At 38.6% G+C, this 25454-nt stretch overlaps 2 protein-coding genes across 4 annotated transcripts in view; one reads left to right on the top strand and one right to left on the bottom strand.

The window, feature by feature from the left end:
* The window catches only part of NRG4 (neuregulin 4), a 129111-nt gene extending 127474 nt beyond the window's left edge, over positions 1 to 1637 (bottom strand). For all 3 annotated transcript variants that reach the window (XR_007512462.1, XR_007512461.1, XM_049852878.1), the window contains exon 1: positions 1366 to 1637. The gene's annotated coding sequence lies outside the window, so the exon portion shown is untranslated. The remainder of the gene's footprint in view (positions 1 to 1365) is intronic.
* Positions 987 to 25454, top strand: part of TMEM266 (transmembrane protein 266) — a 217100-nt gene continuing 192632 nt past the window's right edge. Inside the window, exon 1 of the mRNA XM_049852853.1 lies at positions 987 to 1139. The gene's annotated coding sequence lies outside the window, so the exon portion shown is untranslated. The remainder of the gene's footprint in view (positions 1140 to 25454) is intronic.

Raw genomic sequence — 25454 nt, 5'->3', positions numbered from 1 at the left:
AAAAGCCATTCACTTGTGGTATTTCTTCTACAGCAGCACTAGATGATCTAACACAAACAGTAACATCTTAGGCTGTTTTCTAGACAAAGCTAAGGAAATGTATATATATATATATATATGTGTGTAGAAATTTATCTCAAGGAAATTGCTCCCAAGGTTGTGAAGGATGACAAGTCCCACATCATCTGTGAGTCAGGCATCGGGCTAAAGACTTCTCCTGACTCACACGGTTGCAGGGACTGCTGAATCCCAGATCGTCAGGTCAGACAACAGGCTGCTATCCACAGGGCTGTAGAGGCTGGTAAATCCCCGAATCAACAGGTCAGTTGGCACCTTGCTGGCTCAAGTCCTAAGAACCAGAGGTCAGATGATGACAAGCCAGATGCAGGATCCAGAGCAAGTGCGAGCTTTGCCAGAGCATCCATATATATTGGATGTAGGTCACACCCTCAGGGAAACTCCCTTTACATCAGATACTTGAGTAAAGCAGTCACTTGAGTAAAGTGGGGACTTGAGTAAGGGTGGCCCTTAAGTAAGAGCGTGATTTGACTAAGGCCCTTTAGCAAGGGCGTGACTCAAGATTTAACACCCCATGTTAATCTGGCCTCATTAATATGTAGTGGTTTAGGAGATTTACAACACATAAAATGGAGGATAATTACACAACACTGGGAATCATGGCCTAGCCAAGCTGACACATAACATTAGCCATCACAATTAACGTATTAAATCTATTCCTGATCTGCCCCTCCCTCCACCATTTTTGTTGGTGAGTCTCCGTGAACTTCATACCAAAACCCACTGCCATTGAGTCAATTCCAATTCACAGTGACCCTATGGGACAGAGTAGGGCTGCCCTATAGTGTTTCTAAGGAGCAGCTAGTGGATTTGAACTGCCAAACCTTTAAGTTTGCAGCTAAGCTCTGAACCACGCCCCGCAACCACGCCCCGCAACCACGCCCCCACAAACCACGCCCCACAACCACCACCGGTTATGGCTGAAGTCTTGGCCGTGGCTGTGAGCCCGGGTGTATCCCTGGGGTTGGTTCCCTCTTCCAACCTGAGTTTGGGATGTTTCTAGCCTGCAGCTCAGCGCGCATGTGCGGCGGTTTTCCGCAGGCCGCGGTCACCGGTGTAAGGTAGGGCTCGGCGTTCCCGGGCGGTGGTGGGGAGCAGGTTGTACCTTTCCCTCACGGGCTCTCCCGCGGTGTCCCACTATGATCAGGGAGTTAGTTGTTTCCCCCCGTGTTGCCCATCTGATGTATTTTTCTTGCCCTGGATGAAGGCTGGGTTGTGTGTACCCCTGGTATTCCAGGTCCTAGAGCACCTTCGCCCCGGGATTTAGCAAAATTCAACAACACTTACTTGTAGCACCTCGGTCTCCTTTCGCCCCTGCCCAGGTGCGCCGTCCACGAACTCCCACAGCCAATCTGTGCTGCCTCAGGAGTCGGGCTACAGCTCCCTCAGTTTTCTTCCCGAGTCTTTATGTTCTTTGTTCCGGGACTTGCCCGACCCCATCCCAAAATGGCCGTGAAGAGCCGAATCTTCCAAGAGGCAGCGGCTAGAATTTCCCAGCTTCTGCACCGCCCCTACTCCTCCTCTCCCTGCTTCTGGACTCACCCTAACTCTCCAATAACCAAGCTTCCATCCAGATTTCTGAGAGCTCAGTCTGTGCTTGCTTTTATTTGTTGTTCAGTGTGTTGGTTGCTGGGGGTAAATGGGAGCGACCATTTACTTTAACCATCTTGTCCCGCCCCGTATGCGGCTTTCTTATTTTTTCATCTGTGCTCAAGAGAGTAAAATAAAAATAAAACTGTATTTATACTCAACACTCTCTTCGATTAAATGGTCTAAATTTATAAGAGTAATTCCTGGTAGGATCAATTGCTCAGCTAGTTGAGGATTAGGAAGCAGAGGGAAGAAGTTAAAAACAATTAAAGAACAGGCTAGAGCTGAAACAAGGCAGTTAGCCTCTATCAGCCATTGTGTTTTCTCTTTCTCCAAAGCACACCTAATCTCCAGTTTGCAAGAGGGCTAGAAATATCTGCAACTTTAAGAGGGCAGGCGACTTCTGGAATTCTTTCTTGGAGACCTAAATTATGCTACTAAAAATCTCAGGGATGAAGCATCTAAAGACAGTGAATAACTCCCAGATATCCAGATTCTACATTAAGAAACTAGGCTTCTTAAAACCATCTGCAACACAAAAGCGGTATTCTGAATTCAATACTATCAACCAATTACATATTCGTAATTAATTCAAAATGCTGCTAAAGATAAGCAGTTATTAAGGCCAAATTACAGCTTTCTCACAATTCAGTACTTGAACTGATTAACTGTTTTGACTACTGAAAGACTTTATTCTGGCTATTCAAATGTGAGAATATTGTTTTAATATTCGGTAGCATCATATTACAAGCAGAGGTGCCAAAAGAATGTCAATAACTGATCCAAATACATCCTTCTAAGGAGCAGATCAAATGAAGCGTCTTTGTTGATAATAGTACAGAGGTGCTATGCCCCAAGCTTTGCCAGTATTTCTGTCCATTCTCTTCCATGGAGATCTTATCCATTCCCATGGTTTCAATTATTCCTCTATAGAAAAGACTCTCATTTTTATTTACAGCCTTAATCATTCTCATAAGCTCCACTTTTGATTACTTCCAGATAAATGTCACACTGTTATATTCAAAATACATAATTGCAACCAAGAAATATTTACTGAGTCCCTGCATTGTACCAGACAATGAAGGATACTCAAAAGAAAGACATTTTCTGTTCTTAAGAATCTAATTGGTGAGAAACATGAAGAATTCAACAACAGTAAATGTATAGTCACACATATATGAATTATATAAATAGTTAATGGTTCTAGCATTTGCAATAATATTGACAGCCTCCCAACCCCCCACTAGTTTGCATTAATAAAAATAAAACCTCCAAAAATTTTTGGGACCTAGGGAAAAGCAAAGATTTCTTAGACAGAACATAGAAGTATGAACTTTAAAGGAAAAAAAAAATGATAAATTAGATTTAACCAAAATAAGAAACTATTGCTCTTTGAAAGATACCACTAAGAAAATGAAAATGCAAGAGACTTGGAGAAATATTTCCTATACGTATATCTGACAAAGGGCTTATAACCAAGATATATAATGAACTCTTAAAACTCAATAATAAGAACATAATTTAAAGATGGGCAAAAACCCGGAAGTAATTTCACCAGAGAAGATATATGAGTGGTTAATATGCACATGAAAAAACATAGCAGCATTAGTCATCAAACCAATGCAAACCACAATGAAATCTACATCCCAGCTAGAATGGCTAAAAAGGCTGAACATACCAGATATTAGCAAGGATATAGAAAACTGAAATTTCCATCATTACTGGTGGGAATATGAAGTGGCAGTTTTGAAAACAGTGTGGCAGTTTCTTATAAATTTAAGCATACACCTGTTATGGTAGACAGCCTTTAAGGTGGTCCCCAATGACCCCCACCTCATAATGTTTATGACCATGTGTAACTTCCTCTCTTTGAGTGTGGGCTGGATTTATTGACTCACCTTTAGAGAACAGAATATGGAAGAAGTGATGGGATGTCACTTCCAAGATTAGATTATAAAAAGACTGTGGCTTCTGTCTTGGGTGCTTTCTTTCTTCCTTTTGTTTTGCTTTGTTCTGGGAGAATCCATTTTTCATGAGGCAGCCCAATGGAGAGGTCCAGGTGGTAAGGAACTGAGGTCTGGCAATAGCTACATAAGCCTGGAAGCAGATTTTCCTCCAGTCCTTGAGATAACCACAGCCCTTACTAACACCTTGATTGACCCTGAGCCAGAACTGCCAGCTAAGTCATTCTCTGCTTCCTGACCCACAGAAACTGTGAGATAATCTTTTTGTTGTTGTTTTCAGGCTCCAAATTTTGAAGTTGTTATGCATCAATGGATGACAACCTACTGTAAAACCCATTGTCGCCGAGTCAGTTCCAACTCATAACGACCCTGTAGGACAGAGTAGAACTACCCTATAGAGTTTCTAAGGCTATAATCTTTACGGAAGCAGACTGCCACATCTTTCTCCTGTGGAACAGCTGGTGGGTTCAAACCACCAACCTTTCGGTTAGCAGCTGAGTGCTTAACTACTACACCACCAGGGCTCCCTTAAATCACCATACCAAAATCAAACCCAGTGCCATCAAGTCGATTCTGACTCATAGCGACCCTACAGGACAGAGTAGAACTGCCCCATAAAGTTTCCAAGGAGCACCTGGCAGATTCGAACAGCCGACCCTTTGGTTGGCAGCCATAGCACTTAACCACTACGCCACCAGGGTTTCCATATCTACCATATGACCCAACAATTCCTGCTGTAATATTAGCGGTAAGTTGAATTGCTAGTGCTATTGGTTGAATGAAGAGGCTGATAGTCTCAATGATAATAAGCATGGGAATAAGAAATACAGGTGTCCCTCATGGAAGGAAATGGGCTAATGAAGTTTTGGTTTTGTATCGAAATCCTGTAATAACTGCGCCTGCTCATAGGGGGATTGCTATGCCTAAATTTATGGATAGCTGAGTTGTAGGGGTAAGTGAATGAGGTAATAAGCCTAATAGATTGCCTGAGCCAATAAACAGAATTAAGGTAATTAATATAAGAGATCATGATCGTCCTTTTATATTATGGATAGATAGGATTTGCTTCATAATTAGTTGAATTAATCATTGTTGGATTGCGATTAGGCGGTTAGTAATTAGACTATTTGGGGCTGGGAATAAGGATTGCTGGAAATGCAACGATTAGGGTTATGATGGGGAGTCCTATAACTGTGGGTACGATGAAAGAGGTAGATAGATTTTCGTTCATTTTGTTTCTCAAGGGATTATGTGAGTGTTAGTGTAAGATGCCTTAGGTGGTGGATTAAGGGGGTAAATAATTTTAGATACTTTAATTGCAGTATAATACAGTAACAAGTATAGAGATAGTTACTATAGATCATGGTGCTGTATCTAGTCCTGGCATTCATTAAGGGGATATATGCATTCCCTAACTCTAACTTAAAAGGTTAGTGCTGTTATAGCTTCTTAATGATTATGCTAGCGATGGTGATCAGCTCCCGAAATATTTAAGTGGGACTAATTCTAGGACAATTGGTATAAAACTTATGATTTGCTCTACAGAGGTCAGAGCATTGACCATAAAATAGGCCGGGTCGTGTTGATGTTAGCGTTGCTTGATTTAGTCGTCCTGGAATTGCGTCTGTCTTTAGACCTAAAGATGCAACAGCTCATGAGTGAGGAACATCTTCTAATGAGATCAATATTCGAATTGGTACATCTGTAGGTAAAACTATTCGATTGTGTACTTCCAGTAATCGGAGTTCTCCAGATTTTAGGTTATCAGTGGAGATGGTATATGAGTCAAAAGTTAGGTCTTTGTAATCAGTATATTCATAGCTCCAGTATCACTGATGGCCAATGGTTTTTACTGTTAATATTGGATTATTAATTTCATCTATTATATAGAGGATGCGTAGGGAAGGTAGGGCAATTAGGATAAGAATAATAGTTGGAAGGATTGTTCAAATTGTTTCTACTTCTTGAGCGTCTATTGTACTTGTATGAATTAGGTTGGTACTAAGTATTAGTGAAATAATATATAAGACTAATGAGCTAATAAGGAAAATGATTATTAGAGTGTGATCATGAAAGTGAAGAAGTTCTTCCATAATGGCAGAAGTAGCATCTTGAAAGCCTAATTGTAGTGGGTAAGCCATGGAGATATATAGGGTTTGAACCTATAATTTAACCTTTGACAAGGTTATGTAATTATTTTACTAAAATCTCATGTTTATTGAGAAAGTCATAAGGGTTATGGATTTGGCTTGAAACCAATTATTGGGGGTTCGATTTCTTCCTTTCTTGCAATAGATTTAACATAGGCTGGCTCTTCCAATGTGTGATATGGAGGTGGACAGCCATTAAGTCATTCTACGTTTGTTGTTGTGAGTTCAGCTATACATACTTCGCGTTTGGAGGCAAATGCTTCTCAAATTATAAAAACTATTAAGATTACTGTTGTTGGAGAAATAAGTGATCCTATAGAAGATACAGTATTTCATGCAGTGTAGGCATCTGGAGAGTCAGTGTAGTCCCAGGAAGTGTTGAGGAAAGAATGTTAGATTTACGCCGACAAATATACCTAGAAAGTGAATTTTTAGCTCATGTGTAGTTTAGTGTGTATCCTGAGAATAGGGGGAATCGGTGGACGAATCCACCCATAATAGCAAAGATTGTACCTATAGATAGAACATAGTGAAAGTGAGCTACAACGTAGTAAGTGTCATGTAAGACAATATCTAATGAAGAATTAGCAAGTATGATACCTGTTAACCCTCCAACTGTGAATAGGAAAATAAACCCTAGGGCTCATATTACGGCAGGAGATCATTTAATATTACCACCATGAGGGGCAGCTAGTCAGCTAAAGACTTTTACGCCGGTTGGAATAGCAATAATTATGGTAGCTGATGTAAAGTGGGCCCGAGTATCGACGTCTATACCAGTAGTAAATATATGATGGGCTCATACAATAAAGCCTAGAAAGCTAGTTGATATTATGGCTCATACTATCCGTATATAACCAAAAGGTTCTTTTTTTCCTGAGTAATATGTAATGATATGAGAGTATTCCAAAGCCTGGGAGGGTAAGGATATAAACTTTGGGATGTCCAAATAATCAGAATAGGTGTTCATATAGAACTGGGTCTCCACCTCCTGCTGGGTCGAAAAAGGTAGTATTGAGATTGCAATCAGTTAGTAATATAGTAATGCCCGCTTCTAAAACTGGGAGGGATAGGAGAAGAAGAACTGCTGTTACTAAGACCATACAAATAAAGGTATCTGATATTGGGATATGGCTGGGGGTTTCATATTAATAATGGTAGTAATAAAATTAATTGCACCTAGGATAGAAGATACACCTGCAAGTTGTAGTGAAAAGATTGTTAGATCTACGGAGGCTCCTGCATGGGCTAGATTCCCCGCTAAGGGTGGGTAGACAGTTCAGTCAGTACCTGCACCGGCTTCCACTATAAATAAAAGTAGTAGGAAGGATGGAGATAGTAGTCAAAAGCTTATATTATTTATTCGAGGAAAGGTGCACTAATTATAAGGGGGACTAATCAGTTTCCGAATCCTCCGATTATGATTGGAATTACCATAAAGAAAATTATTATGAAGGCATGTGCTGTAATGATAACATTATAAATCTGGTCATCTCCCAGAAGAGTACCTGGCTGACCTAGTTCAGCCTGAATTAAAATACTGAGGACGGTTCCAGCTATTCCGGCTCAAGCACCAAATAGCAGATATGATGTTCCAATGTCTTTATGATTAGTTGAGTGTAGTCAACGATTGATGAACATGGGTAAAATGGCTGAGTAGGCGTTAGACTGTAAATCTAAGCACAGGGGGTAATTTCTCTTTTTACTAAGCCTTGAGGTGTAAGGACATGTCGGATTGCAAATTCCAAGAAGCAGCTTCAATTCTGCCAGGGCTTCTCCCGCCTTTTTCTTTTTTTTTTCAAGGCGGGAGAAGTAGATTGAAGCCAGTTGATTAGGGTATTTAGCTGTTAACTAAGGTTTTCCTGGAATCAAAGCCCACCAATCTAGGAGGACTTAGCTTAATTAAAGCGTCTGATTGCATTCAGTTAATGTAAGGCAATTATCTTGCAGTCTTTATTTCAGGAGTTAAGTGGAATGTACTTACTTAGGACTTTGAAGGCTCTGGGTCTTTTTAACCTAAACTCCTAATATTAAGACGATTGGGGTTAGGGGGATTAGTATATTGGAGAGAATGATTAGGGTGGGTAAAGTTGTTATATGAGGTATTAATAAACTGTCATTTTATTTTTATGTTTTTTGTAAACGGAAAAATTGTGAGTCATGAGAGGTAAACTAGTCGCATGTAAAAGTATATGTTTAGTAGTGCTAGAGTGGCTATGAGTAAAGGTAAAATAATGTCATTATTTTTGGTCAGTTCATGGATATTGAACTGGGTATAAATCCTGATAGTGGTGGTAGTCCTTCCTCCTAGTGATAATAATCATAAGTAGGACAGTTATTGCAGGGGTTTTATTTCATAGAAGAGATAGGGATGATGTTGAGGTTGTAAAATGATTTGCTAGAATTATATAGCTAATGTTAATATAATGTAGATGATTAAGTTTAGGAGGGTAAGGGTGAGGTTGAAAGTTAGGATAATGAGTATTCAGCTTATATGAGAGATGGATGAGTAGGCTAAGATTTTTTGTAGTTGTGTTGATTAAGACCTCTTCAGCCTCCGATTAGGATTGAAAGTAAGCCTGAAAGAATTAAGTCAGTATTAATAGAGGCAATTTGGTATAATAGCGATAGTGGTGCTAATTTTTGTCAGGTTAATAAAATTATTCATGATGTTAATTTGACTCCTTGTGTTACTTCTGGAACTCAGAAGTGAAATGGAGCTGAGCCTAATTTGATTATTAGGGCTGCTAGGGGTTTTTTTTTTTTAGGGCTATGTCTGATGCTACAGGGTTGAATATAATTGATCATTGTCCCGAGTATATAAAGTTAATTGTGACTGCTATTATGAGTATTATGGATGCTGTGGCTTGAGTTATAAAATATTTTGTAGCGGCTTCCGTGGATCATGGATTGGTTGTTGTAATTAGAATTGGAATTATAGTAAATATATTTATTTCTAGTTCTATTCAGGCAATTAATCAGTGAGAGCTAAATATGGTAATTAATGTTCCTGTAAAGAGGGTTATTAGGATTATACTAAAGACTAGTGGATTAGTACGGGAAGGATATAAACCAACATTTTCGGGGTATGGGCCCAATAGCTTAATTTAGCTGACCTTACTAGTAGGATGTAGTGTAATTGGTAGCATGAAGATTTTTGGGTTCTTAAAGTTTAGGTTCGATTCCTATAATTCTAGAAATGAGAGGGTTGGAACCTCTGTGGTTTACTCTATCAAAGTAACTCTTTTGTCAGACATATTTCTCTATTTGTGGTGGAATGCATGTTAGTGCGATTAAGATTGAGACATGTCATATGCATAGGGCTAATGTTAGTGGGAGAAAGTTTTTTCAGAGGAGATGCATGAGCTGATCATATCAGAATTGTAGGTAGGTAGGATGCTCGTACTCATAGGAAACAAATGGTTAGGATAATAGTTTTTATAATAAGGTTAATGGTGTAGATTTCTGGTATTTGTGGATTATGGACAGTTCCCGAGAATAGGATAGTAGTAAGGGCATTCATTATAATGATGTTAGCATATTCGGCTATGAAGAATATTTGCAAAAATAAATAGTATACTTAGGTTTAGGTTGATTAGAGGGTACGGTATTGGAAGAGGGGCTCATAGAGTTAGAGCTAGCATTAAGGCTAGGAAAGGGGCAATGGTAAATACGAGTTTTGAGGAAGTTAGAGGGTAAAGTGGTTCTTTAATAAATAGTTTGATAGCATCTGCAACAGGTTGGAGAAGGCCATATGGTCCTATGACATTAGGGCCTTTACGGAATTGTATATAGCCTAAAACTTTTCGTTCAACTAGGGTGAGGAAAGCTACTGCTAGTAGAATTGGAATAATTACTATTAGGAGATTAATTAGAAACACTGTTAAGAAGAGGAATTGAACCTCTGCTAATATCGGTTTAAGTCTTACATAATTACCAGGCTCTGCCATCATAACAAACCCTAGTCTTGGGTAGAGAGTAGATTAGCTTATCTAAATTAAGATTGATTCATGAATTTAGCTGAGGGCGCCTTGGTAAGGTTGGCCCTATTTCTCTTGTCCTTTAGTACTGGGAGAAATTGTTTACAGATAGAAACCGACCTGGATTACTCCGGTCTGAACTCAGATCACGTAGGACTTTAATCATTGAAGAAACGAACCCTTAATCGCGGCTGCACCATTAGGATGTCCTGATCCAACATCGAGGTCGTAAACCCTGTTGTCGATAGGGACTCTAAAATAGGATTGCGCTGTTATCCCTAGGGTAACTTAATCCTGTTGATCAAATATTGGGTCAATAAATGATTTATAAATTTTGACTGGTGAAGTCTAGATTAAAGTATCATTCGGAGGTTTTTTTCTTCTCCGAGGTTACCCCAACCAAAATTGCTAATTCATTATACTGTTTGGTTGTGTCTTATAGATTAATAGTGTAGTAGTTGAATTAGTTAATTTAAGCTCCATAGGGTCTTCTCGTCTTATATGTTTATTCTCGCCTCTTCACGAGAAGGTCAATTTCCCTGATTGGAAGTAAGAGACAGTTAAACCCTCGTGTGGCCATTCATACAAGTCCCTATTTAAGGAACAAATGATTATGCTACCTTTGCACGGTCAGAGTACCGCGGCCATTTAACGTTTAGTCTCTGGGCAGACAGTGCCTGGAATACTAGTAATGCTCAAGGTGATGTTTTTGGTAAACAGGCGGGGTTTAGTATTTGCCAAGTTCCTTTTACTTCTTTTAATCTTTCCCTTAAAGCACACCTGTGTTGGATTAACCGTGGGTATAATAGAGGTTTTATTTTTGTATTTGATTATTTGGCTGTTAACTATCAGTGGGTATCCGGTCTGATATAAGCTTGTGCAGGGAGAAATAATTCTTGTTACTTATATTAACATTATTTCCTCTGTTTATATAGATTAGTCCAGTATTATGTCTAGGAGATTATTAATTAATTTCGGTATTTTTTATTTGATTGGTTTTTGAGCTTTAATGCTTTCTTAATTGATGGCTGCTTTTAGGCCAACTATGAAGTTACTATTAATTTACTCTCTAGTTAAGGTTGTATCCTTGATCAAAAGAGCTGTACCCCTTTTGAATAGCTCTAAAATTTACATTAGAATTATTTCGTTTTTTTTTGGTAAATTTTAGGTAGAACTAAGATTCTATTCTGGACAACCAGCTATCACCAGGCTCGATTGGCATTTCACCTCTGTCTGTAAGTCTTCTTACTATTTTGCCACATAGATGAGTTAGTCCTACAGATTGCTTGCAGATAGCTCGTCTGGTTTCGCGGTTTCTGGCTACGGTTCTGTATCTCAGATTTTTCTAGTCAATTCATTATGCAAAAGGTAGAGGGGTTAATCCTTGCTATTTTGTACTATAAAATTATCTTTCATCATTCCCTTATGGTACTGTCTCTATTGCGCCTGAATAAAATTTCTATCTGCTATACTTTTATTGGTAGATAAATGTTTTAGTTTAATATAGAGAATTGGGTGTAGAGATGGCAGGGCTAGATTTGGTTCAAAGTGGTCAGTATAAGGTGAAATCTTCTGGGTGTAAGCCAGACGCTTTTGTTAAGCTACGCTTTGGATTATCCGAGCACACTTTCCAGTATGCTTACCTTGTTATGACTTGTCTCCTCTTATATTTATTTAAATCTATAGTATAATTATTTGATTAGAAATGCTTGAGGGTGACGGGCGGTGTGTGCGTACTTCATGGCCTAGTTCAATTAAGCTCTCTATTCTTAATTTACTGCTAAATCCTACTTTAATCATGTTTCATAATGATATTTGTTAATGTATTCTAAAATAGAAAATGTAGCCAATCATTGACCATTATGTGAGCTACGCCTTGACCTAACTTTTTTATGGGCTATTATTAGGCTTACTTTGATACCTTTTTAAGGGTTTGCTGAAGATGGCGGTATACAGGCTGAATTAGCAAGTAATGGTAAGGTGTATCGGGGATTATCGATTATGGGACAGGCTCCTCTAGATGGGTATGAAGCACCGCCAAGTCCTTTGAGTTTTAAGCTTTAGCTAGTAGTTCTCTGGCAGATAACTTTGTTAGTAGGTATCAAGGTTTAGGACTAGGCATAGTGGGGTATCTAATCCCAGCTTGTGTCCAAGCTATCGTGTATTCAAAGTTATTAAAGTTACTTTCGTAAATTATTTTTGTCTTATCTTGAGCTTTTTACGGCTTACATAAGGTTTAACTTTGTTTTTATTCTATTCTAAAACACACTTTACGCCAGTGCTTATTAATTTGGACTAATTGTATGACCGCGGTGGCTGGCACGAAATTAAAAAAATTAGGATAACTTAGTCTAACTTTCGTTAATAGCTAAATTTTTATTACTGCTGTATCCCGTAGGGGTGTGGCTAAGCAAGGCATTATGAGCAACTTTAGAGTGTGCTTGATGCCAGCTGTCTTTGATCAGTGATGATCTGGAAGGCATTTTCACTGGTAGGCGGATACTTGCATGTGTAAATTGCCTAATAATTAATAAGAAGGCTAGGACCAAACCTTTATGTTTATGGAGTTACGGTAACTCCTCTAGGTGTTTTCAGCACCTTGCTTTTATTTTAAGCTACATTAACGAAGTAGAGTAAAAAATTTTAAGAAAGTAGGTCTCAGGGTTTATAATTTCAAATCTAGGAACATGGCTTTTGAAAAGACAATAAATTATTTAAAGTGATACATTAGTATTGGGGGTAAAAAAAGTTACCCTCATTGGTTGGTAATTGATTATGTCTGTTTGTTAGTTCATGCTTTTAGTTCTGTCTATAGTATAATCTTGCTTTTGGGGTTTGACAAGATAAAAATATGCTTCTAGAAATTGAGTTAAGAGTAATTAAGGGGGGTAAGAGGGTTTGTGTTAGATAGTTGCATAGTGGTTATACGTATGCGTATGCGCTGGGAATTTAGGTTTAAAGAAATTTTATGTCCTCGAGCGTTGACTGAATAACACCTCATATCTACTTATGCCAGATCTTAATATTCAATTTAAGCTCAGCTACGAGTTGCTTGACTGTGTTAGGGTCTCAGACGGCCATAGCTGAATCACAGCATCCCCCAAATTAAAAAGATACCAAATGCATGACACCACAGTTATGTTACGATCATGGGCTGATTAGTCACTAGTCTATTGAGATGTCTTATTTAAGGGGAAAGAGTGAGTGATTTTAGGTGAGATGGCCCTGAAGAAAGAACCAGATGCCAGGTATAGATTCAGAATAGAAACCCCCACAATTGATGGGCCGGAGCGAGAAGAGGGATACAAATTGGGCGGGTTGCTGGTTTCTCAGAGGTAGGCAGTAAAGAAAATCTATTGGAGGTGATATGCATGGTGCCTAGAGATTTCTCAGTAATGAGCTATGTACGATCAAGGATTTGAATGTACTGTGTGGAACTAGGATTTACCTAGGGAAATAATATCCATGGGTTCAATAAGTGTTAGGGGATTCGTGAATTACATGACTGTCTACATTGACCGAATATACTTGCTTATAAGCATGAGGTAAATAATGTGATATACGATTATACATAGTATGGTGTATGTAAGATTAAACATAGATAGTATGGTGTACCATTATGTATGGGGGCATGTGCAGAATGCACGATATACATAGCGGATTGTTATATTGCAGGGAATAGTTTAAGGAGAATTTCGGCTTTGGGTGTTGGTGGTGAGGCGGTAGGCCTCTTCCTTGAATATCCTTAGAAAATGGATTTTCATTTATGGTTTACAAGACCATTGTAATTTATTATACTATAAGGACTTTATTTAATGAGATGATTCTCTATTCCTGCAATTGGTAGGAGAACTAGGACAATAGAGAAGTATAAGATTGAGGCCAGTTGGCCAATGATGATGTATGGGTGTTCTACTGGTTGGCTGCCGATTCATGTAAGTGTAAGTAGATCTACTACTAGAATTCAGAATAGAATTTGGCTAAGAGGTCGGAGTATTATACTTCGATGCTTGGATGTGTGAAGTAGTGGTATAAGTGCTAAGATTAGGATGGAAAGTAGTAGGGCCAGACGCCTCCCTAGTTTATTTGGGATAGATCGTAGGATGGTGTAGGCAAAAAGGAAGTACCACTCGGGTTTGATATGGGGTGGGGTGCTTAGTGGATTGGCTGGTGTATAATTATCAGGGTCTCCTAGTATATCCAGGGAGAGTAGGGCTTAGAAGAAGTAGAAATAGGATTAGGATGAAAAACCCTAGAAGATCTTTAATGTGTAAGGGTGAAATGGAATTTTATCTGAGTCTGAGATCAGGCCTATCGGGTTGTTTGAGCCTGTTTCATGAAGAAAAAGTAGATGTACTGCTACTAGTGTGATTATGGCAAATGAGAGAATAAAGTGAAAGGCGAAAAATCGGGTTAGAGTCGCTTTATCTACTGAGAAACCCCTCAGATTCATTCGACTAAGTCTGTGCCGATATAAGGAATTGCTGAGAGAAGATTTGTGATTACAGTTGCTCCTCAAAATGATATTTGTCTTCATGGAAGAACATAGCCTATAAAGGCGGTAGCTATAGTGGTTAATAATAGGATAATACTGATATTTCAAGTTTCGAAATAGAGATAGGAGCCGTAGTAAATGCCTCGTCCGGTATGAACATATAGGCAAATAAAGAATATAGATGCTCCATTAGCATGTAGGTATCGGATGATTCAACCATAATTGACGTCTCGGCTGATATGAGTAATGGATGCGAATGCAGTTGTTGTATCAGGTACATGGTGTGTGGGTAGGAACAATCCTGTTAGGATTTGAATGATTAAACATACTCCTAGGAGTGAGCCAAAATTTCATCATGTTGAGATATTTGGTGGAGTGGGGAGTTCAATAAAAGATTGGTTGATAATTTTAAATAGTGAATGAGATTTCCGAATGTGGGTCATTAGTTGTTCTTGTAGTTGAAATACAACGATGATTTTTCAGGTCACTAGTCATGGTTGTAGTCCATGTAAGAATAATAACATATGCTATTTTTATTATGAGCGTACTTTTTGTGCTAGGTTTTATTGGTTTTTCTTCTAAACCTTCTCCTGTTTATGGGGGTTTAAATTTGGTTGTAAGTGGAGGTTTAGGATGTGGGGTTATTCTAAGTTTTGGGGGATCTTTTTTAGGGTCGATGATATTTTTAGTGTGTTTAGGTGGGATGATAGTGGTTTTTGGTTATACTGCTGCTATGGCTACTAAAGAGTATCCTGAAGCTTGAGGGTCAAATATTGTAATTTTAGGTGCTTTGTTTGTGGGCCTATTAGTAGAGGTATTTGTGATGGTGTGACTATTTAGTGGTGAGTTTGAATTGGTAGGTTATTTTAGTGGTTTAGAGGGTTGGGTAGTTTTTAATGAGGAGGGTATTGAGTTTGTTCATGAGGACTGTTCTGGTGGGTCATCATTATATAATCATGGATGTTAATTGCTAATGATAGCTGGATGAGCATTATTTATTAGTGTTTTTGTTGTAATTGAGATTGCTCGAGAGCGTTAAAGGATAATAAATAATCCTAATGTTATAGACAGGAGGAATGATAGGAAATAGAGTTTTATAAGGCCTTTTTGGTTTGATACTAAAGTGGCAGCTACTTTTTGTATGAATGCCAGATGTGGGGGGATAATTTTTTCTGGTCAGATTAGATCTATAATTGTTGTTGATAAATTTTGACTTATATTAAGGCTAAGGTAAGATGGGAGTCGGTGGATAATTATTGGGTAGTATCCTAGTATATTTGAAAATTTATATGGGTAAGATGCGTAACTAAATTTTAGGTTATATGTTATAGTGTTTAGTTCTATGGCTACTGTAAATCCTAGCAGGGTGATTCCTAGGGCTGTAAGTTTTAGGTGAGTAGGCATGGTTATTTGTGGTGTTGTAAACGGAGTAGTATTTATCGAAATAATAAAGCTGGCGAAAATGCTACCGAGTATTAGTCGTTTGCTGGGGTCGGTTAGGTGAGGGTTATCTTCGCTGATTTGAATTAACGTAGGATATCGTGGTTGTCCAGGTAAAGTGAGGACTACGATTTGCGTACTATAACTTGCTGTTTTGGAGATGGTGATGAGGGTGATTAATAGGGCTCAGGCGTTGGTGTAAGATATATTTGCAGCGTCAGTAATGGGGTCTTTAGACTAGAATCCCGTTAAGAATGGCATGCCAGTTAGTGCTAGGCTGCCGATAATAATGGCTGTTGAAGTGAAAGGTATAGTTTTGTAAAGTCCTCCTATTTTGCAGATGTCTTGCTCATTATTTAAATTATGGATGATAGAGCCAGAACATAGGAATAGTATTGCTTTGAAGAATGCGTGTGTGCAAATATGAAGAAAGGCTAGATGTGGTTGGTTAATCCCGATAGTAACTATTATTAGACCTAGTTAGCTGGAGGTGGAAAATGCAATAATTTTTTTGATATCGTTCTGTGTGAGAGCACATATAGCTGTAAATAAGGTGGTAATAGCTCCTAGACGTAGTGTTAGGGTTTGGATAGTGGGGTTATTTTCTATTAGTGGATGAAAGCGGATGAGGAGGAATACTCCTGTGTTACTATTGTACTAGAATGAAGTAATGCTGATGCTGGAGTAGGACCTTCTATGGCTGATGGAAGTCATGGGTGAAGTCCGAATTGGGCTCATTTTCCTATTGCGGCTAGAAGAAGACCTAATAGGGGGAGTGTGTCTTTTTTTGGGTTGATTAGGAAAATTTGTTGAAGTTCTCAGGAGTTTGAATGGACTAGAAATCAGGCTATTATTATGATAAAGCCTACATCACCAATAGGGTTGTAAAGTACTGCTTGTAAGCCTGCTGTATTAGCATCGACTTGTCCGTATCATCAGCTAATTAGTATGAAGGATATAATAGCAACTCCTTCTCAGCCAATAAATAGTTGAAATAGATTATTAGCAGTTACTAGGATTATTATAGTAATTAGGAATAGTAGAAGGTATTTGAAAAAACGATTGATGAAAGGATCTGAGTGTACGTATCATAGTGAAAATTCTATGATAGATCATGTGACAAAAAGCGCGATTGGTACAAAGGCTAGGGAGGAGTAGTCTAGTTTAAAGCTTAGGGAGAGTTTTAGGGTATGAATTGTTATTCAATGTCAGTTGGAAATTAAAGCTTCTTGGTTAGATTGGATAAATATTAGGGCTGGAATTATACTAATTATGAAGGCGTAAGGTACGATTATTTTGGTATGGTAGGGAAAATAATTTATTTTATAGATTCACAATGGTGTTATGATGGGTAGAATTAGGATGATGAGTGATGTTAAGGTAAGATAAATAAAAACATGTCTGCACAAAAATGTATATGATGTTCACAGTAGCATTATTCATAATAGCCCCCAACTAGAAAGAAACCCAGCCCATCAAGAGGTAAATAGATTAACATATTGTGGTATGTTTTTACAATGGAATACTACCAGCAATAAAAAGGAACAAACTACTGAAATACACAACAACATCTGAATCTCAAAAACAGTGTGTTTAGTGAAAGGAACCACATACAAAACAGTGCATACTATATAAAAAAAAAACCCACTGCCATCGAGTTGATTCCGACTCATAGCGACCCTATGGGACAGAGGAGAACTGCCCCATAGAGTTTCCAAGGAGCGCCTGGTGGATTCGAACTGCCGACCTTTTGGTTAGCAGCCGTAGCACTTAACCACTACGCCACCAGGGTTTCCTCATACTATATGAGTTCCTTGATATAAAGTTATAGAAAATGCAAACTATACCGTACCACACCATACCACCAAGACCAAATCCATTGCTGTCAAGTTGATTCTGACTCATGGCGACCCCATGTGTTACAAGTAGAACTGTTCCATAGGGTTTTCTTGGCTGTAATCTTTATAGAAGTATAATCCCAGACCTTTCTCGGCAGTACCACTGGGTGGGTACATACTGCCAGGCCTTTAGGATAGCAGTCGAGTGCAAACCATTTGCATCACTCAGGGACCCCTTAAACCAAAAAACCGAAACCCATTTCCATTGAATCGATCCAACTCATAGCAGCCCTATAGGACAGAGTAGAAATGTCCCATGGGGTTTCCAAGGCTGTAATCTTTACAGAAGCAGACTGTCACATCTTTCCCCCTCAAAGCAGCTGGTGGATTCAAACCACCAACCTCTTGGTTAGCAGCCGAGTGCTTAACTATCATCCCACCAGGGCTCCTTAGGGATTCCTTACTATACTGTTAAAAACAAGAAACAAACCAGTTGTTGTCAAGTCAGTTCTGACTCATGGCAAACCCATGTATGCAGAGAAAAACTGGGTTCCATGAAGTTTTCAAGACTGTGACCTTTTGGAAACAGATCACCAGGCCTTTCTTCCGAGATGCCTCTGGGTGGATTTGAAATACTAACTGCAAGATTCAGTGAATAGTTGTACACTGAACTGTTTGCACCACATAGAGATGCCTACCTATACTATGCTATTAAACAGTACTAATCAGTACTTGCCTAGAGCTAGGGATTGAGTTGGTGGAATGAATGCAAATGGACAATTACCAACTTTAGAGAGTGATAAGCATGCTCTATCTTGAGTGTGAATAGGGTTATATGGGTGTGTATACATTTGTTAAAACTCATCGAAGTGTTCACATAAAATGAATGTATTTTATTGCATGTAAATTATACTTCAATAAAGTTGATTTTAGAAAGTAAAAGCCTCCAGAACAAAGAAGAAAATTAATCCCACTCTATTTGAAATAGACTAGTGGCATTCGAACTTTAGCAAGCTTCAAAATTTATAGTATTCTTTGCTGTATAATGGAGCCATGGTGGCACAATGGTTAAGAGCTCAGCTGCTAACCAAAAGGTAGGCATACCATGGAATACCATCAGCCACTCTTTGGAAGCCCTATGGGACAGTTCTACCCTGTCCTATAGAGTTCGCTATGAGTCGGAACAACTCAGTGGCAATAGGTTTTACAGAAACTGTATAATCAGCTTTTAGGATTGAAACCAGAGCAGATCCAAATGATACTACCAGGTTGATAAAGGGAAACAAACAATTCACTGTAAGAAAAATAGGGAAATGAATCACCTAGAGAAAAGGTAAGAAGGAAGAACTTGATGTGGTTGTTGTCGTTAGGCGTTGTCAAGTAGGTTCTGACTCATAGCAACCCTGTGTACAACAGAACAAATACTTCCAGGTCCTGCCCCATCCTCACAATCATTGCTGTGTTTACACTGTTGCAGCCACTGTGTGAAATCCACCTCACTGAGGGTCTTCCTCTTTTTTGCTGACCCTCTACTTTATTAAGCATGATGTCCTTCTCCAGGGACTGATCTCTCCTGATAACATGTCCAAAGTATGTGAGACAAAGTCTCATCATCCTCCCTTCTAAGGAGCATTCTGGCTGTACTTCTTCCAAGACAGATTTGTTCATTCTTCTGGCACTCCATGATATATTTGGTGTTCTTCACCAGCACCACAATTCAAATGTATCCATTGTTCTTTTGTCTTCCTTATTCATTGTCCAGCTTTCACATGCATATGAGGTGACTGAAAATACCATGGCTTGGGTCAGGCGTACCTTAGTCCTCTCAAAGTGACATCTTGGCTTTTCAACACTTTAAAGAGGTCTTTTGCAGCAGATTTGTCCAATGCAATGCATCTTTTCATTTCTTGACTGCTGCTTCCATGGGTGTTGATTGTGGATCCAAATAAAATGGAATTCTTGACAACTTCAATCTTTTCTCTGTTTAATCATGATGTTGCTTACTGGTCCGTTGTGAAGATTTTTGTTTTCTTAATGTTGAGGTATAATCCACACTGAAGGCTGTAGTCTTTGATCTTCATCAGTAAGTGCTTCAAGTCCGCTTCACTTTCAGCAAGTAAGGTTGTGTCATCTGTATATTACAGGTTGTTAATGAGCCTTCCTCCAATCCTGATGCCCCAATCTTTTTCATATAGTCCATGGATTAATTGCTCAGCATACAGGCTAAATAAGCATGGTAAAAAGATACAACCCTGTTGCACTCCTTTCCTGATTTTAAAACACACGTACCCCCTTGTTCTGTTCGAACAACTGCCCATTAGTCTGTGTACACATTCTGCATGGCACAATTAAGTGTTCTGGAATTCTCATTCTTTGCAATGCTACCCCTAAATTTGTTAAGATCCACACGGTTGAATACCTTTGCGTAGTCAATAAAATACAAATAAACATCTTTCTGGTATTCTCTGCTTTCAGCCAGGATCCATCTGACATCAGCAGTGATATCCTTTGTTCTTCATTTACTAATCTGGATTTTTCTTTAGTCTCTATATGAATAAGCTTTTTTTCTTTAACTAGACTGTAGGTTTCCTGGAACAGGTACTGTTATCTTACTCATCTTTACATCCCCCCAGCCTGGATACAGCACAGTGTTCTACATATGGTAGGTGTTCAATTAATATTTTGTTATAAATTTATTGTTGATAGTTGACTGAGAGTGAATTATAATTCCTAAAGTTTTACTAAAAGAAAAAACTAGAATATTTAAAGAATTATCAATGGGTTTTCTTGAAACAGATTATCACTCATTCTGTATTGATAAAATATTTATATATACATAAAATATTTTATTTTAATTTATATGAATAATGCAGAGTAATTACTGCCACTTCAGTCTTCATCTTCTTAAACACATGCTAATGGAAATCTGTGTTTTACAAACTCTAAAAAATAATTTTGTATCGAATGACTTGGAATTGCCCAAAAGAATGTACAGGCCAGAACACGCCTTTATGTATCGTTCTTACAGGTTCTACAAGTCCTTCTGGTTTACCGGCCAAACACGAGAAAGAATGTTAGTTGCTACTAGTTGTCTCAAAAAAAATAGAAGTTCATCAACAGGAAAATTTCCTGGTATTTTTCAATGCCTGTAGTGTTCATGCCTCTGCAATATCCAAGATGGATTAGAGTCAAGATAACAAGAAATTAAACAGAGAAACTTCTCGTTTAAAGTTAGTGGCCAAAAGTTGGCAGTTCCGTCTTCTCTTCCTGGAAAAACAATAACACTGTCTTGATTACTGCAGCTTTATAATAAATTTTGAAATCAGGTAGTGTAAGCTCCCCAGCATTGTTGTTCTTTTTTAAAAACTGTTTTGGCTAGTCTAGGTCCTTCGCTTTTCCATATGAATTCCAGAATTTGCTTGTTAACTACTACCCCAAAAAATTCTGTTGGAATATTGATAGGGAATGTGTTGAGCCTATGGGTCAAGACCTGTACACTGAAAATAGGCTCTTACATTTATAGACAATTGATTTTTGACAAAGGTGCCAAAAATAGTCAATGAGGGAAGAATAGTCTTTTCAACAGATAGTACTGGGGTATTTGAATATCCATGCACAAAAAAATGAACTTAGACTCTTATCTCACATCATACACAGAAATTAACTCAGAATAGATCATTGACCTAAATGTAAGAGCTAGAGCAATAAAACTTCCAGAAGAAAATATAGGAGAAAATTTTTGTGACTTCAGGTTAGGCAAAGATTTCTTAGATGTAGCACCAAGAACATAATCCATAAATGGAAAAAGTTGGCAAGTTAGACTTCATCAAAATTAAAAACTTTTACATGGGGGAAAGATTGGTTCAAAGGACAAATGGACCACAACTACCACAGCCTCCACCAGACTGAGTCCAGTACAACTAGATGGTCCCCGGCAACCACCACTGACTGCTCTGACAGGGATCGCAATGGAGGGTCTCAGACAGAGCTGTAGGAAAATGTAGAACAAAATTCTAACTCACAAAAAAAGACCAGACTTATTGACCTAATGGAGACTGAAGAAATGCCGTGAGTATGGCCCCCAGACACCCTTTAAGCTCAGTAATGAAGTCACTCCTGAGGTTCACCCTTTAGTCAAAGATTAGACAGGCCCATAAAATGAGACTAATGGGGCACACCAGCCCAGGGGCAGAAACTAGAAGGCAGGAGGGGACAGGAAAGGGGGTGGTAGGGAATCCAAGGTCAAGAAAGGAGAGTGTTGACATGTCATGGGGTTGTTAACCAGTGTCATAGAACAATGTGTGTACTGTTTAATGAGAAGCTGGTCTGTTCTGTGAACCTTCATCTAAAGTACAAAATAAAATTTAAAACTTTCTGTTTAAAAGACAGCATTAAGAAAAAAAAAGGCAAACAAAGAATGAGAAGAAATATTTGCAAATCATGTATCTGATAAAAGACTTGTATCCAGAATACAGAACTAACTCTGCAACTCAAACAGTAAGAAAACAAACAACCCAGTTAATGAATGGGCAAATATTCAAATAGACCTTTCACAAAAGAAGACAGATAAATGGATAATAGGTACATGAAATGGTGCTCAACATCATTAGTCATTAGGGAAACTGAAATTAAAACCACAATGAGATATCACTAGTACCTACTAGAATTGCTATAATCAAAAACATTGATGATACACTAATAAAGGAGATAAAATAGAATACTAAAAAAATACTTAACTAACCAAAAGAGGTCAGAAAGTAGGAATCATAGAATAGTGAACAGAGGGAACAAATTGAAATCAAATAGCAAGATGGCAGACTTAGCTGTGTATATTCTCAACAGCAATAAAATAAATTACAAAGAAAAAAAAGATGGTAGATTTAAGCCCTTTCATATCAGTAATTATATTAAATGTAAATGGACTAAATGCTCTATATAAAAAATATATTTGGTAATACTGAATACAGAGAAAAAGGAACATACAAATCACTGATACTAGGAATGAAAAGGTAACATTACTACAGTTGATTCAGACACAAAAAAACAATAGATTGTTATGAACTAGTTCATGCCATTAAATTTAACAACTTAGATGAAAAGGGCAAATTCCCATCATATCACAACTTTCTGAGACTGGCACAAGAAAAAATAGAAAGCTAAATAGCCCTTGTATTTGGTAAGGAAATTGAATCTCTAATTAAAAACTTTCCCATACTGAAGGGCATCATGCTGAATGGAATAAGTCAATCACAAAAGGACAAATATTGTATGAGACCACTACTGTAAAAATTTATGAAAAGGTTTACACACATAAAGAAACAATCTTGGATGGTTATGGGGGCGGTGAGGATGGAAAAACACTAAATACACAATAGGTAAGTGGTAACTCTGGTGAAGGATAAGACAGTACACAGTACTGGGGATCGAGCATTACTTGTCCAAGGCAAGGTCATGGAAGCTCCATAGACACATCCAAACTCCCTGAGGGACTGAACTGTTGGGTTGAGGGCTGTGGGGACCATGGTCTCAGGGAACATCTAGCTCAATTGGCATAACATAGTTTATTAAAAAAAGTTCTACATTCTGCTTTGGTGAGTAGCATCTGGGGTCTTAAAAGCCTGTGAGGGGCCATCTAAGATACTCTACTGGTCTCACCCCTTCAGAAGCAAGGGAGAATGAAGAAAACTAAAGAAACAAGGGAAAGATTAGTCCAAAGGACTAATGGACCACATCTACCACAGCCTCCACCAGAATGAGTCCAGTACAACCAGATGGTGCCTGGCCACCACCGACTACTCTGACAGGGATCACAATAGAGGGTCCTGGACAGAGCTGGAGAAGAACGTAGAACAAAATTCTAACTCACAAAAAAAGAAAAGACTTACGGGCCTGACAGAGACTGGAGAAACCCTGAAAGTATGGCCCCCTGACACCCTTTTAAATCAGTAATTATGTCACTCCCGAGATTCACCCTTTAGTCAAAGATTAGATGGGCCCATAAAACAAAACGATACTAAAGGGGCTCACCAGCCCAGGTGCAAGGACTAGAAGGCATGAGGGGAAAGGAAAGCTGGTAATAAGGAACCCCAGGTCGAGAAGGGAGAGTGTTGACATTTCATGGGTGGTTAACCAATGTCATAAAACCATATGTGTACTGTTTACCGAGAAGCTAGTTTGTTCTGTAAACCTTCATCTAAAGTACAGTTTTAAAAAAAAACTTTTCCCACAAAGAAAACACCATGCCTAGATGGCTTCACTGGTGAATTATACCAAGATTTAAGGAACAAATGACAACCTCATACAAACTCTTTCTGAGAACAGAGAAAGAATTAGCATTTTCCAATTTTTTTTAAGGCTAATATAAACCTGATATCAAAACCTGATAAGGATATTAAAAGAAAAGAAAATTATATACCATTAATCCTCATGATTGGACTGGTATTGGCCATTTTGAATTGGACAGTCGTATGGTCTACTATGCTGGAAATGGCAGCTTGAAGAGGAATGGCATTGCATTCATCGTCAGAAAGAACATTCCAGACCTTTCCCGAAGTACAGTGCTGTCAGTGATAGGATAATATCCATACACCTACAGGGAAGACCAGTTAATATGACTGTAATGGATTGAATTGTGTCCCTCAAAAATATGTGTCAACTACTCATCAGACATGAAAGGGACTGGATAGTGGGTAGGAGAGAGATGCTGATGAAGAGTGAGCTAATTATATCAGGTGGACACTTGAGACTGTGTTGGCATCTCCTGTCTGGAGTGGGGATGGGAGGATAGAGAGAGTTGGAATCTGGCAAAATTGTCACGCAAGGAGAGACTGGAAGGGCTGACTCATTAGTGGGAGAGCAAGTGGGAGTACGGAGTAAGATGTATATAAACTTATATGTGACAGTCTGACTTGATTTGTAAACGTTCACTTGAAGCTCAATAAAAGTTAATAATAATAAAAAAAATATGTGTCAACTTGGTCAGGCCATGTGTGATTGTCTTTCATTTTGTGATTTTCCTGTGTGTTATAAATCATAATCTCTGCCTGTGGTTAAAAGGATTAGGGTGGGACGTAACAGTCTTGCTCAGGTCACTTCTTTGATCCAATGTAAAGGGAATTTCCCTGGGGTGTGGCCTGCACCACCTTTTATCTCTCAAGAGATAAAAGGAAAGGGAAGCAAGCAGAGTTGGGGACCTCATACCACCAAGAAAGCAACGCTGCGAGCAGAGCACATCCTTTGGACCTGAGGTTCCTGTGCTGAGATGCTCCCAGACCAAGGGAAGACTGATACATCACAAGGACTTTCCTTCAGAGACGATAGAGAGAGAAAGCCTTCCCCTGGAGCCAGTGCCCTGAATTCAGTCTTCTAGGCTACTAGATTGTGAGAGAATAAATTTGTCTTTGTTGAAGCCATCCACTTGTGGCATTTCTGTTATAGCAGCACTAGATGACTAACACAATCACACACAAGTAAAATTTTGCTGAAGATCATTCAAAATCTGTTGCAGCAGTACATCAACAGGGAACTGCCAGGAATTCAAGCTGGATTTAGAAGAGGACGTGGACCAGGGATATCATTGCTGATGTCAAATGGTTCCTGGCTGAAAGCACAGAATACCAGAAAGATGTTTACCTGTGTTTTATTGACTATGCAAAAAAATTTGACTGTGTGGATCATAACAAATTCCAGAACACTTAATTGTGCTCATGAGGAACCTGTCCATAGTCCAAGTGGTGAAAGGATACAATCCTGATACTCACCTTTCCTGATTTTAAAACATGCAGTACCTCCTTGTTCTGTTCAAACGACAGCCCCTTGGTCTATTGGAATTCCCACTCTTCACAACGGTATCCATAATTTGTTGTGATCCACACAGTCAAATGCCTTTGTGTAGTCAATAAAACACAGGCAAATATCTT

Source organism: Elephas maximus, chromosome 13, assembly GCF_024166365.1.
Source record: "Elephas maximus indicus isolate mEleMax1 chromosome 13, mEleMax1 primary haplotype, whole genome shotgun sequence".
Classification (NCBI taxonomy): Eukaryota; Metazoa; Chordata; class Mammalia; order Proboscidea; family Elephantidae; genus Elephas; species Elephas maximus.
This window is presented reverse-complemented; position numbering and strand designations above follow the sequence as displayed.